Genomic DNA, 12,313 nt, shown 5'->3' with positions numbered 1-12,313 from the left:
ATACTCATAAACTTTGTATTTTTCTTGCTACTCTTAAAGAAGATACCTTAAATGGTTTATGGGATTATGAGAACACTCTATCACTTCTTGGGAAGAAATAAAGAAAATTTTTCTAGAGAAATATCAAGCCTATTGCAGGCCTAGAAATTCAAAAGAAGATATTTTTTGAATGTCTCAACAAGAAGATGAGAGTTTGGAGGAATACTTGGAATGTTTTTTGTATAAATTGCAAAAATCCAAACAACATTTTGTAAATCCAGATACCGTTAGAACAATTTTTCTTAAAGGAATAAAAGATGAGTATCTTGATATTCTCAATGTAATGGGTAAAGGAGATATTTCATATATACCATTTGATTAAATAGTTGAATTATGTCAAAAGTACTATAGAGGTAGTTCCAAAACAAGAAAAAGAGAAATAAGTTCTATAGCTTCTAAATCAACAGCAGGAGGAGTAACAAGAGTATAAATAAAGAGTCTGTTAGAAAATTTTAAAATAGATCTTTTGAGAACCTTAGGAACACAAGCCGATGTGTTAAAAGAAAATAAGAAACAACAACAACAAGAAAAAACAATGTCAATCTTTTATCCTAAGTGTAGGAAGAAGTATCTTTTACAAGAATTTCCTTTGGATAACATTCAAGTGTGTGGACTTTGTACAAAAAATATTTTAACAGAAAATTGTCCAAAGCGTAAAGAATTTCAAATGAATCCAATAGAAGAATTACATGGAATATATTATCTTTACTATATGACACCAAGGAGACCTTGGCAACCAAGGATTCCTCAACAATTCTTTAAAAAAACTCCCCAGAATTATCAGTATCCTCCTCAAAATTCATGGAATGCTCCAATGCCATGGCAAGCATGGCCTCCACAACAATACCAAAACCAACCTAGACAAGGTTGGCGAGGATATAGTTATGGAACTCAGCCATCTCAACAAATGTATCCTCAACAATATCAATATCCTCAACAACCATTTCAATATCAAAAATTCCAGCAAAATCCACAACCAATGTCATTTCCACAACAAAATCCTGCACCATTATTAACTCAACCACAACAGTTTCAGCTGCCTTCTAACCAACCCCCACCTAGACCAACTCAATTACCAGCTCCACCAGTAGCGAATCCGAGTAACAAGGTGGAAAGACTAGCTTATAATGTGGAAGAAGTAACATATTTTCCTACATATTCTAGCATTCCTATACAATATGTCCACTTAAGGTATGGGAAAGTATTACACAAAGATTCTCAACCAACCATAAAAGAAAAAACTAAACAAGGAGAACAATATGACAAATCTCATCTAGAAAATCAAATTTAAAATGGAAAAGCAATTATGACTCAAACACCATCCTATCTAGAGTGGTTAGTAGAGCAGAAAATCAAAATTCCAATTTCTCTTCCTAAATTCGATATTTTAGATGAATTAAACAATTATTATTTCAAAATTCCTTTACTGCAAGCTATAAAATATATACCAATCTATGCAAAAACAATTAAGGAATTATGCATTAAGAAAACTAGTAAAAAGAAAAGAGATCCACCCACAATCCAAGTCATTGGCCAATTAGCTAGTCTCATGTTTGCAAATACCACAATTGAAAAATATATTGAACCTTGAATACCTATGGTTACTATTTCGATTAATGGTTTTTCAGTTCCAAATAATTTAATGGATTTGGGAGCAGCTATAAGTGTGATGACAACAAAAACTATGAAATATTTGAAATTACCTAATATTCAACCTACTACTACAATTTTAGATCTAGGAGACAGATCTAAAGTAGTACCAGAGGGAATATTATAATACATCATTGTTTCTTTGGATTCATGGGAATATCCTACTTTCTAATCATGCAACCAAGAACAAATCTAGGAGGCCATCCTTTAATTTTAGGCAGACCATGGTTAGCCACAACAAATGTCTTTATTGGATGCAGATCAGGAAGCATGATCATAGCACACATAGATGAAAGGAAACATATTACACTTTATCCTCCTTCTCAATCTCTTTCTTTATTAACATGGCATGACGATGAACAAGAAAACACTCAACCTATTCTAAGCATTAGTCAAGCCTTTAATCTTAGAGAAGAGAAAGAATATGAGGGTTTAATAGATCTTTTTATCTCGGAACTTGATATTTCTGAACAACTAAGAATAACACAATATGAAGCTACAAATCATATTTTAAATCAATGCTTTAGGAAAATTGTACTATTCAATCGTTGCAGAATTCATTTGAAAGATTTTTTCCTGTTAATTCAATTACCAATTCTCAAATAAAAATTGATGAAATTAATCAAGGAAAGAATCTAAATATTGGAAATAATCTACAATCAACACAAGAACAATAGATAATTGCAATATTATAGAAATATTCAAAAGCTTTTGTGTGTAACTATACAAACATCTAAGGAATTCATCCGAAAAACTGTATTCACCGTATCTATACTGATGATCATATCAAACGAGTAACACAACCACAAAGAAGAATGAATCCTATGATGAAAGAAATAGTGAAAGAGGAACTGCAAAAACTGTTACAAGTAGGATTCATCTAACCTATTTCATATATTCAATGGGTTTCACCTCTAGTTGTGGTACCAAAGAAAAATGGAAAATGGAGAATATATGTGAAGTATAGGGAACTAAATAAAACCACATTGAAAGACCACTTCCCACTACCATTCATTGACTAGGTACTAGATTCATTAGCTGGAAAAAAATTATTTTCTTTTCTTGATGGATTTACTAGATATAATCAGATAAAGATAGCATTAGAGGACCAAGATAAAACAACATTTACTTGTCCATGGGTAAGATATTCATACAATGTTCTGCCCTTTGGATTATGTAATGCACTTGCTACTTTTCAAAGAGCAGTCCTTGCAATATTTGCTAATCTAATTCATGAATGTGTAGAGGTATATATGGATGCTTTCACTATATGTGGAAACACATTTGATGATTGTTTGAAGAATCTTGAAAAAGTTTTAAATAGATTCATAGAGACAAACCTATCAATCAACAATGAGAAATGTTTTATGATGTTAAATGAAGGGATAGTGTTCTAAGGACATCACATTTCTTCTTCTGAAATCAAGATGGACCCAGTAAAAACGAAATTCATTGTAAACTTAATGCCACCATCAACTCATAAAGAAGTAAGGAGTTTCTTGGGATATGCAGGCTATTACAGAAGATTCATTGAAAATTTTAGTACAATAGCTCTGCCTCTATTTAAGTTACTTGCAAAAGACATTGAATTTCGATGGACTACTGATTGTCAAAATGCATTTGAAAAATTGAAAGAGAAATTTTGAGTGGCTCCTGTTTTTTGTGGACCGAACTAGTTATTGCCACTCCATATATCTGCTGATGCATATCATACAGAAATAGGAGCATCACTTGGACAAAAAGAAAATCAATTTAATTATGCCATATACTTCATAAGTAAAAACCTAACACCAACAAAATTAAAGTACAGAGTCACAGAAAAATAAATGCCAGCTGTAGTGAATGCAGTTAACAAATTTAGGCATTATATAGCAGGCTATCAAATATTTATTCATACAAATCATTCAACCACTAAATACTTAATGAGAAAATAAATTACGAATAGCGGAATTACTAGATGGTTGTTATTGATGTAGGAATTTAATATCACTGTTCTAGATAGACGAGGAAAATATAATCAAGCGGCAAATCTTCTATGAAGACTTCATTCCCTTTGTGATAAAATCCTTGTTTCAGACATTTTTCCAGATGACATTTATTTCCTAATACAACCAAACCCCATGGTTTGCAGACATAGCTATGCTTTCTTTGAAGGATAACTATCTTCAGGCTCAACTTTGGCTATTATAAAACAAAAAAATTATATATAGCAGAAAATAATTTGACACTAATAAATTCACATAAAATGTAGAATAAAAAAGATGAAAAATTCGAAATCTTAATGAATCCACTATCAATTTTTCATTTGAAATTCCAAAATATGATCGAATATCAACCACCACAAACCATATCGGAAACAATGTGTAGCCCACTCAAATGATCCTTAAGAGATGAGTGTATTTGTCATTACCTTTCCTATTAGGGCAGAAAATCTTGAGAAGAGATCTAATCCCTCATACAAAATCATTGTGCAAAATTATATGACTTGGAATTTCATGTCAAACAATCATGATAGGTGATCTAACCACTAGTACAAAATCTTAGTGCAAAATTAGATTTCAGTTACTCAACAACGTTCATATTATTTTAAATGTACAGTGAGATGGAAGCTACACATATATGGAAGATATGCACACATACATAAGAGACTCATATATGTAAGTTGTGCATATATGGAAGATATGCACATATACAAAAGCTACACATATACGAAAGTTGTGCATATATGGAAGATATGTGCATATATGAAAGATACACATATACAAAAGATGTGTGTATATATGGAAGATATGCGCATATATGGAAGTTGCGCATATATGTGTATATGTGTATCATTCATATATGTGCATATCTTCCTTATATGCGCAACTTCCATATATGTGCATATCTTTTGTAAATGCACAACTTTTTGATATGCACATATACGGAAGAAGTGCATATATGGAATTTGTGCATATACAGAAGAAGTGCATATATGGAAGTTGTGCATATACAAAAAACATGTGCATATACAAAATATTTGCATATATGGAAGTCACACAACTTCTATATATGCACATCTTTTGTATCACATATCTTCCGTATATGCATATGATACCACCCATTGCTAGAGAAATGTCGAGGTGTCATTCAATCCTCTCCATTATTTGGTCTAGGATGCCCATACAGTTATCGTGTTAGGCCAAGATAGTCTGTCACAGTAAAAACTTAATATTCCAATAAATTCCTATAGTTTTCATGTATTGGTTGAATCATCTAATTCTGTGTCCTATATCTGGGATCCAATAAGCCCATTCTATCATAATCTTAGTGTCTGAGAGAGTAGTTCTATGAGAGGATGCTTCTCCCTCAGATCAAGAGAGTTCTTCCTAAACATTGGCTGGTGTAATCTCCCAGAAGTGAATAATTACATTTTCTCAACTTGGTGGATCATCCACATTTTTATTTTTCACATTTCTTCTTGGACTCCTTGCAAGTTTTCCAAACACAGTGATTATGATTGCTCAAAAAATTCAATGTATTTTGGCCGTTGGTAGATGAAGAAGTATCCATACTATCACTTTACATGATTCTAACTTCCTCTCATTAGTAAACCACTTTACACAATACAAATTTAGAAATTTCCCCTTCCTCACACTGAAGAAAAGTTTGGAAACATGCATTATGTTTCAAAAAAACAAAATTTTCCTCGAAGTGATTATGTTATAACACTAGAAAGGTTAGAATGATACACTATGTCACAACCAAAGGAATTTTAGATGGGTCCTTTAGCATGTTTTACAAACTATGTCACACATGCAACTTATTACCTCCAAAATCTTCCTATTGAAGTTTTTGATCCAACCTTTTCCTTGTTTTCCTTCGCTTTCTTCTGCTTGTCCTTTTCCTTTGTTTTCTAGTCCTTTTCTTTCGTTTGCTTGTTCTCTCTCTCTCTCTCTCTCTCTCTCTCTCTCTCTAAAACTGATCCAAGCCAAAACTAACCAAAAGTAGTAAACTATTTCTCAGGGGCCTTTTATCATTGATGTCTCCTTTCTCTTCATTTTCCTTCATTTTTATTTAATTTCCTTTGAGCACAAATATTTGTGTCTCTTCACCTTCCTTTTCTCCTATATTCCTTTATTTCCTTAATTAAATGTCATTTATTTTCTCTTTGGTTTTTCTAATAACTTTGTCAATTTCCATAGCCATTATTGAACCACAAGTGATGCCCACTAAAATGTTTGTCCAACATTCAGCTTGGAATACGTGTCTCATGACCTTGGTCTTATTTTTCTTTATTATCCTTTATTACATGAAACTTTAACATGGGGTTGTTACAATCCATGCATCCCTATGAGGCATGGAATGGGAGGAAGCCAAGCAATCTATGTGTGGAGGTGTTTGGGCACCATGTTTATTTCCATGTACAATATGGGAAGGAGAGGCATTGGGTGAAAAAGTATGAAGTGGATTTATGGTCAAATATGATGGTTATTCAAGTATTTATAGAGTCTAAGATCTAGTAAACAAGAAGCTTATCAAAAGTAGGGATATTGTATTTGATGAACATACATTATTGGTTAAAGGAGTGGGAGATGTGACATGGAAAGTGCTACTAAGAAACCAATGCAAATATTGGACTTTAGGGGTGATAGCATTGGTGTTAGTTCTTTTAAAACCATCAACATTGTAAGGGGAGTCAATTCCCATATGAGACACAATGGAGGAATCTATGGATAAGGAGGATATTAAGGGTGTAGAGGAGTTAAAACTAGGTCTTATGAGCATTGAGGAAGTGGACAATATTAATAGTGAATCACTAATAATTAAAATAGATTTCAAAGGTCATCACAATTGGGTGTTGTGCCATTCAAAATGGAGACAGGATGTATAATGCAAGTCCAGGATGTATTGTTTGTACCAGGACTCAGATATAATGTGCTCTCTGTCTTAATGACGGAGAAGAAGGGGTTTGAGGTCCTTTTCCAGGATGGAAAGGCAAGACTCGAGCTCAAAGGCTTTAAGTCCGATGGGATTGTAATCAGATTTAGAGGGCAATAGGGATAACCATAAATACAAATATGCAGTAGAGATAACACTTCATTTCATTAATATCAAATACTGAAATATGCTTACAAATAGAATGGAAATAAGACTAGCTCGGACGATGGTAGCTTATCTCTGAGAAGAGATGTGGTGGCTACATGCCTCTGAACTGTGTTACAATGAGGCTCAAGGGAGTTTTTATTATTGAACAATAAGATCAAACACTAAACAACCAAAACCGTTACCCGAGGAGATATAATACCAAGAGTTTATGGGCCCCATTGGGGTGAATTGGACAACCAACTTCTGGGGATCACTACTTAGTCATATTATCTCTGCTTGATGCACACGATAACCCATTCAAAAGATATCTTCGAGAACTAGGACAGAAAATAAAATTAAGGAAACTGAAAGAAACAATGGTGGGGGTCCATGTTGAATTGGCGAGCGGCCACCAATATCCACCTGGATCATTCCTCCACCCTTAGGAAGCAATGGTCCCCATTGCATTGATTTCCTCCATTAGATGAGGAAACTTCTACTGAACTTGGTCCCTGGTGAGCAACTTGCCCTAGTGAAGGAGTTGGCTTGCTTTGACAACTTGATATAGTTGGATCTTCTACTGGAGAGTGTTCTTGATTTGCGTGTCCATGATTTGATCAGTTGTGGTTTTCTCCATGCAATTTGGATTCAACCCTATAGGTGTGAGTTGTTCTGGAATGTTTTATGTTTCCAGCAATAGCGAGAAGTATGGTTGAAGGCAGTCCACATTGAACACTGGGTGTAGGCCAAGGAATGGGGGAATGCTGAGCTCAAATGATTTGTCACCCATAGCCTTGGTAATGGTGTAAGGACCATATCGGAGTGGTCTAAGTTTACGATAGGCTCCAGTAAAGCGTTCCTTCTGCAAATGCAACTAGACTTTGTCGCCCACCTGAAACTTGTGTGGCACCCAATGTTGATCATGTCACTGCTTGTACTTAGTATTTGATTTCTCCAGAATATCATGGACCTACTAGCGGATATGTTGGATGTGCTCAATGAAGATGTTTTCCTTATCGTCTTCTGACTGGACATGAGCCGAATCTACCTAAGTAGCTACAAATGGTATGGCCACATCAATGGGACATAGTGGCTAGAATCCCTAGCCCACCTGAAATGGGCTATGACTAGTCGAGTTGTGGAGAGCCTGGTTACAACTGTGCTAGACATAGGGAAGGCTCTCATCCCATGTACGTGGATTCTTTAATTTGTACATGCGTAGAATGTGTACAATCATCCTGTTGATGACCTATGTCTGGCCATCAGTTTGAGGATGGAAAGATGTGGATTTAGTGAGCTTGGTGTCCAACATCGACTAGAGACAGGACAAAAATGTACCGAGGAACTTGTTTTCCCAATCTGAGATGATAGATTGTGGGATCCCAAAGTGTACCCACACTTGTTCAAGGAAGAGTTTAGTAGTGGCTTTTGTTGTGATATTCTTCTTGCAGACTGCCAAAATGACCATCTTCGAGAATTTTTTGACAACCACAAAAACATAATCGTTGCCATGCTTAGTTGAAGGAAGGCCTAACATGTAGTCCATGGAGATGGATTCCGAAGGTATACTATGGGTAAGTAGTGGAGTATAGAGGCCTTGCTTCTTGATGGTTGGTTTGGCAATGGTGCATGCAGTTTAGGATCTGATGTACTTCTTGACATCTTATCGAAGATTCAGCGAGTAGAAATACTTTTGCAGTACTGCCACTATTTTCTCGACCCCAAAATGCCAAGCAACCCGATTGTAGTGTGCTTCCCAAATCATCTTGGCTCTCTCGCTTGAAGGAACACAAAGGTGTCCCAGGTGGCATAACAAGCATCCTGGAGGTGAAAATCTGGAACTTGATGACCCTCCAAGAGAATCTAGTATGTGTGGTCGAACTTTGGGTCACTTTTTTAGAGAAGTGGCCAATCAAAAGTCTCGTGCCCACAAGAGTTGAGTACAATGGTTAACGTCATGATTGGCTGTCAGCTGAGGCAGTCTACAACATTATTGGTGCTACCCTTCTTATACTTGATATTCAAATGGAACTGCTGTAGGTATATGGACCACTTTTTATGGCGACCATTCTGCAACTTCCCTTGCATCTATATGAACTGTAAGGGTCAATGGTCTGTGTGGATGACCGTTTCCTTCGCCAAAATGTAATGCTTCCATTGTCGACAAGCCTGCACAATGGAATACATATCTTTGTCATAAGTTGGATACTTCGAGACTGTGTCTGAAAGTGTCTCACTGTTATATGCCACTAGATGCCCCTATTGAGTAAGGAATGCCCCAATAACATGGTTAGATGCATCTGTCTCAATCTCAAAGGGTTGTTGCAAGTCTAGTGAAGTGAGCACTGGTGCAGAGCAGAGGCGATGTTTCAACTCTGCGAATGCCTTTTGTTGAGATTCATACCAAAATAATTTTTCTTTTTCTCCTCCCTTAGTGACTTGACTCAAGGGCCAAGTGATATGAGAGAATCCCAACAAAAACCTGTGGTCGAAATTGGAAAGACCCAAAAAGCTATGAAGCTCTGTCAAAGTGGTTGGGGTTGGCCAATCTCGAATGACTTGGATCTTGGCTGGATCCACATTCACCCCTTGTTCATCAATAATGTATCCTAGATACTGAACCTGGGTCATGCAAAAGGTGCATTTCTCCAAATTGGCCCACAACGTGTGTTGCCGCAGTGTTTGGAGAACCTATCGGATGTGGTGGAGGTGCTCTTCCCAACTCTTGATGAAGATTAGGATGTCATCCAAGCATACCGCTACAAATGAGTTAGTGAATGGCCACAAGATGTCATCCATCAGACTCATGAAGGTTGTAGGAGCATTCGTCAACCCAAAAGGCATAACCAACCATTCGAAAAGGCCCTCCTTATCTTTGAAGGCAGTCTTCCACACATCAGAGGATTTGATTGGTACATAGTGATAGTCAAACTTCAAGTTGATCTTGCAGAAATTTTTTTCCCCCTTCAATTGGTCCAGAAAGTCATCAATCTGTGGGATCGTGTACCTATTACAAACAATGATCTTGTTCAATGCCCAAAAGTTAATGCAGAGTCTCCAAGTACCATCCTTCTTCTGTACCACCACGATTGGGCTCCCATAGGGTGACAAACTTAGACGGATGTGTCCTTTCTCCAGCAACTCCTGAATTTTCCTCTTGATTTCGTCATTCTCTAGAACAGAGCACCGATAGATTGGTCCATTGTGCAGCGACACACCTGGGATTAGATCGATGGAGTGCTTGACCTGATAGTTCAGAGGCACCCCTATGGTGGAAGTGAAGATGTCCTCGTACTCATCCATTACCTTGTCTATCTATTGTTTCCGTGCGGAGGGGCCCTGTCTGGAGGTCATGGCCACCATATTCTTCTTTCCCTGAGGGTGTATGATCAGGAAAACAAATTTCCTGGTTTTGGAAATGAGCGTACTACATTGTTTTATATTAACCAAAAAGATGGCAATAGGTGGTGCTACCTCTGGTATCCTGTACAACTTATTTCACAAAGTAACAATAATAGCATGAGGCCTTGACTCAGACACATCATGTCACTTCCATAAGTATGGTTGGCCTAATAATACATCAAAAACATCAAGGGGAGCAATGTCACATAATACCGCACCCGTGAAGGGTTTGATGTTGTATGGAAGGTAGAACTGCTTGCTCATGCGAAGATCTCATCCTTGGTGAAGCCACGTGATGGTGTATTGTTGTGGATGTGTTGTGGTTGGTATGCCTAGCCGCTTCACGACCTAAGCCAAAATGATGTTCTTTTGGCTCCCATTATCGACAATGAACTATAGTGGTGAATCCTTTACCCACATCTGGGAGTGGAAGAGGCGTACCTCGTCCAATGGATCTTCAGGTTCCTCCTTCTAGATCTTAGTGGTGGCAATGATGATGTTGGGCTCCACATCGATAATTTTCTTCCCTTTGTCATTCCCCTTGTCGGGTTCGAACACAGATTCATAACATGGATCTGACTCTGAAGCCTTTAGCTCGGTCATGAGTGACTGCATTGCCCAACACTCACTTGTGTTGTGAGTGGAGCTCTTATGGAACTCACGCCACTTTCCAGTGTCCTTCTTTGGCTTCGCGACATTGTTTTTTTCTTGCGGCTTTGGAAAGTTGTCCTGGGTTGCCCTACCTTGGCTTTGTCCTTGTTTTGCAGCTTGGGGGCACCTTTCCCTTGCTTCAGATTCGCAGATCCAAAGTGTCACTTCTTCTATTTAAACTTTTTCTCGATCTTGACTAAATATTGATATGTCGTGCCATGTGAGGATATGTCTAGAAATTCCATCTCGTCCTGGATGTACCTATGCAGGAAGCTAAGGTACTTGAGAACCAAATTCTTCTGAGAATCCTTGATACCCATGTTTGTGCAAAGGGAATGAAAAACATTGGTAAACTCCGACACATCTTGGTCCCTTCCCTATCATAGCATTGTCGACCTTATGTATTTATCCTCATAGCTCGTGACAGGGTAGTACTACTCCTTGGTGGCATCCCGAAACGAGTTCCAAATGGGTGCAGCTGAAAACTGTGAGTTCGTAATTTCATCCTTCTGCTCACAGTAGGTTTCCCACCAATCCTTGATGTGCAGGGGCTGCTTTGTTATATACCTAGGGGGGATAATATGGGGTACCAAGGGAGGTACCCAAGGTAATAATGTAATAATGGGAAGGGCCATAGTAATAAATAAGGTGGTTAACCCATATCATGTAAGGGACCACAAGTAGTTAATAATAATGTAATGGGCCCATGGTATTAGTTTGATGGTATGAGGGAACCATGGTAATGATCCATGGTATTGTATGTATGAGGCCTATATAGAGGCTAGTGATCCGGATTTAAACAGGAACGCAACAAATTACAGAGATAACCATATACACAAAGATGCAGTGGAAATAATACTTCATTTCATTAATGGAAAATACTGAAATATGCTTACAACCAGAATTGGAAATAAACCAGCTAGGGCGATGGTAGCTTATCTCTGAGAAGAGATGTGATGGCTACCCGCCTCTGAACTGTGTTACAATGAGGCTCGAAGGCCTATTTATTGTTGAGAAACAATGGAAAAACCCTTAACATTCCAAAACCTAACCCTAGGAGATGAAACGCCAAACTGTGGGCCCCGTTTGGGGTAAATTGGTACATCAACTTCCCGGGGTCGTAACTTTGGCATATGATCTCCATTTGACGCGTACAATAGCTCATTAGAAAGATATATCCGAGCACTATCATTGTTGGAACGGGAAACATCCCATTCCATGCACCCATGTTGCCCCCGGATTCCCCAAAAAACGTCATTTAGGGCCTCAAAACGGCTCCGGAAGTTCAGGACCCGAAAAACTGCTAAAAATAGTAAGTTGTGCTACAATTAAGGAAACTGAAAATGCTGAGAAAGACAATGGTGGGGGTCCAGGTGGACTTGGCAGGTGGCCACCAATATCCACCTGGATCATTCCTCCCCCCTTAGGAAGAAATGGTCCCCATTGCGTTGAGCTCCTCCATGAGATGAGGAAACTTCTGCTGAACTTGTTCCTGGTGAGCCAC

Source organism: Pinus tabuliformis, chromosome 9 (genome assembly GCF_031772625.1).
Source record: "Pinus tabuliformis cultivar Carrire ecotype Pingquan chromosome 9, CPIR1, whole genome shotgun sequence".
Taxonomy (NCBI): Eukaryota; Viridiplantae; Streptophyta; class Pinopsida; order Pinales; family Pinaceae; genus Pinus; species Pinus tabuliformis.
Note: the sequence above shows the minus strand (reverse complement) of the source record.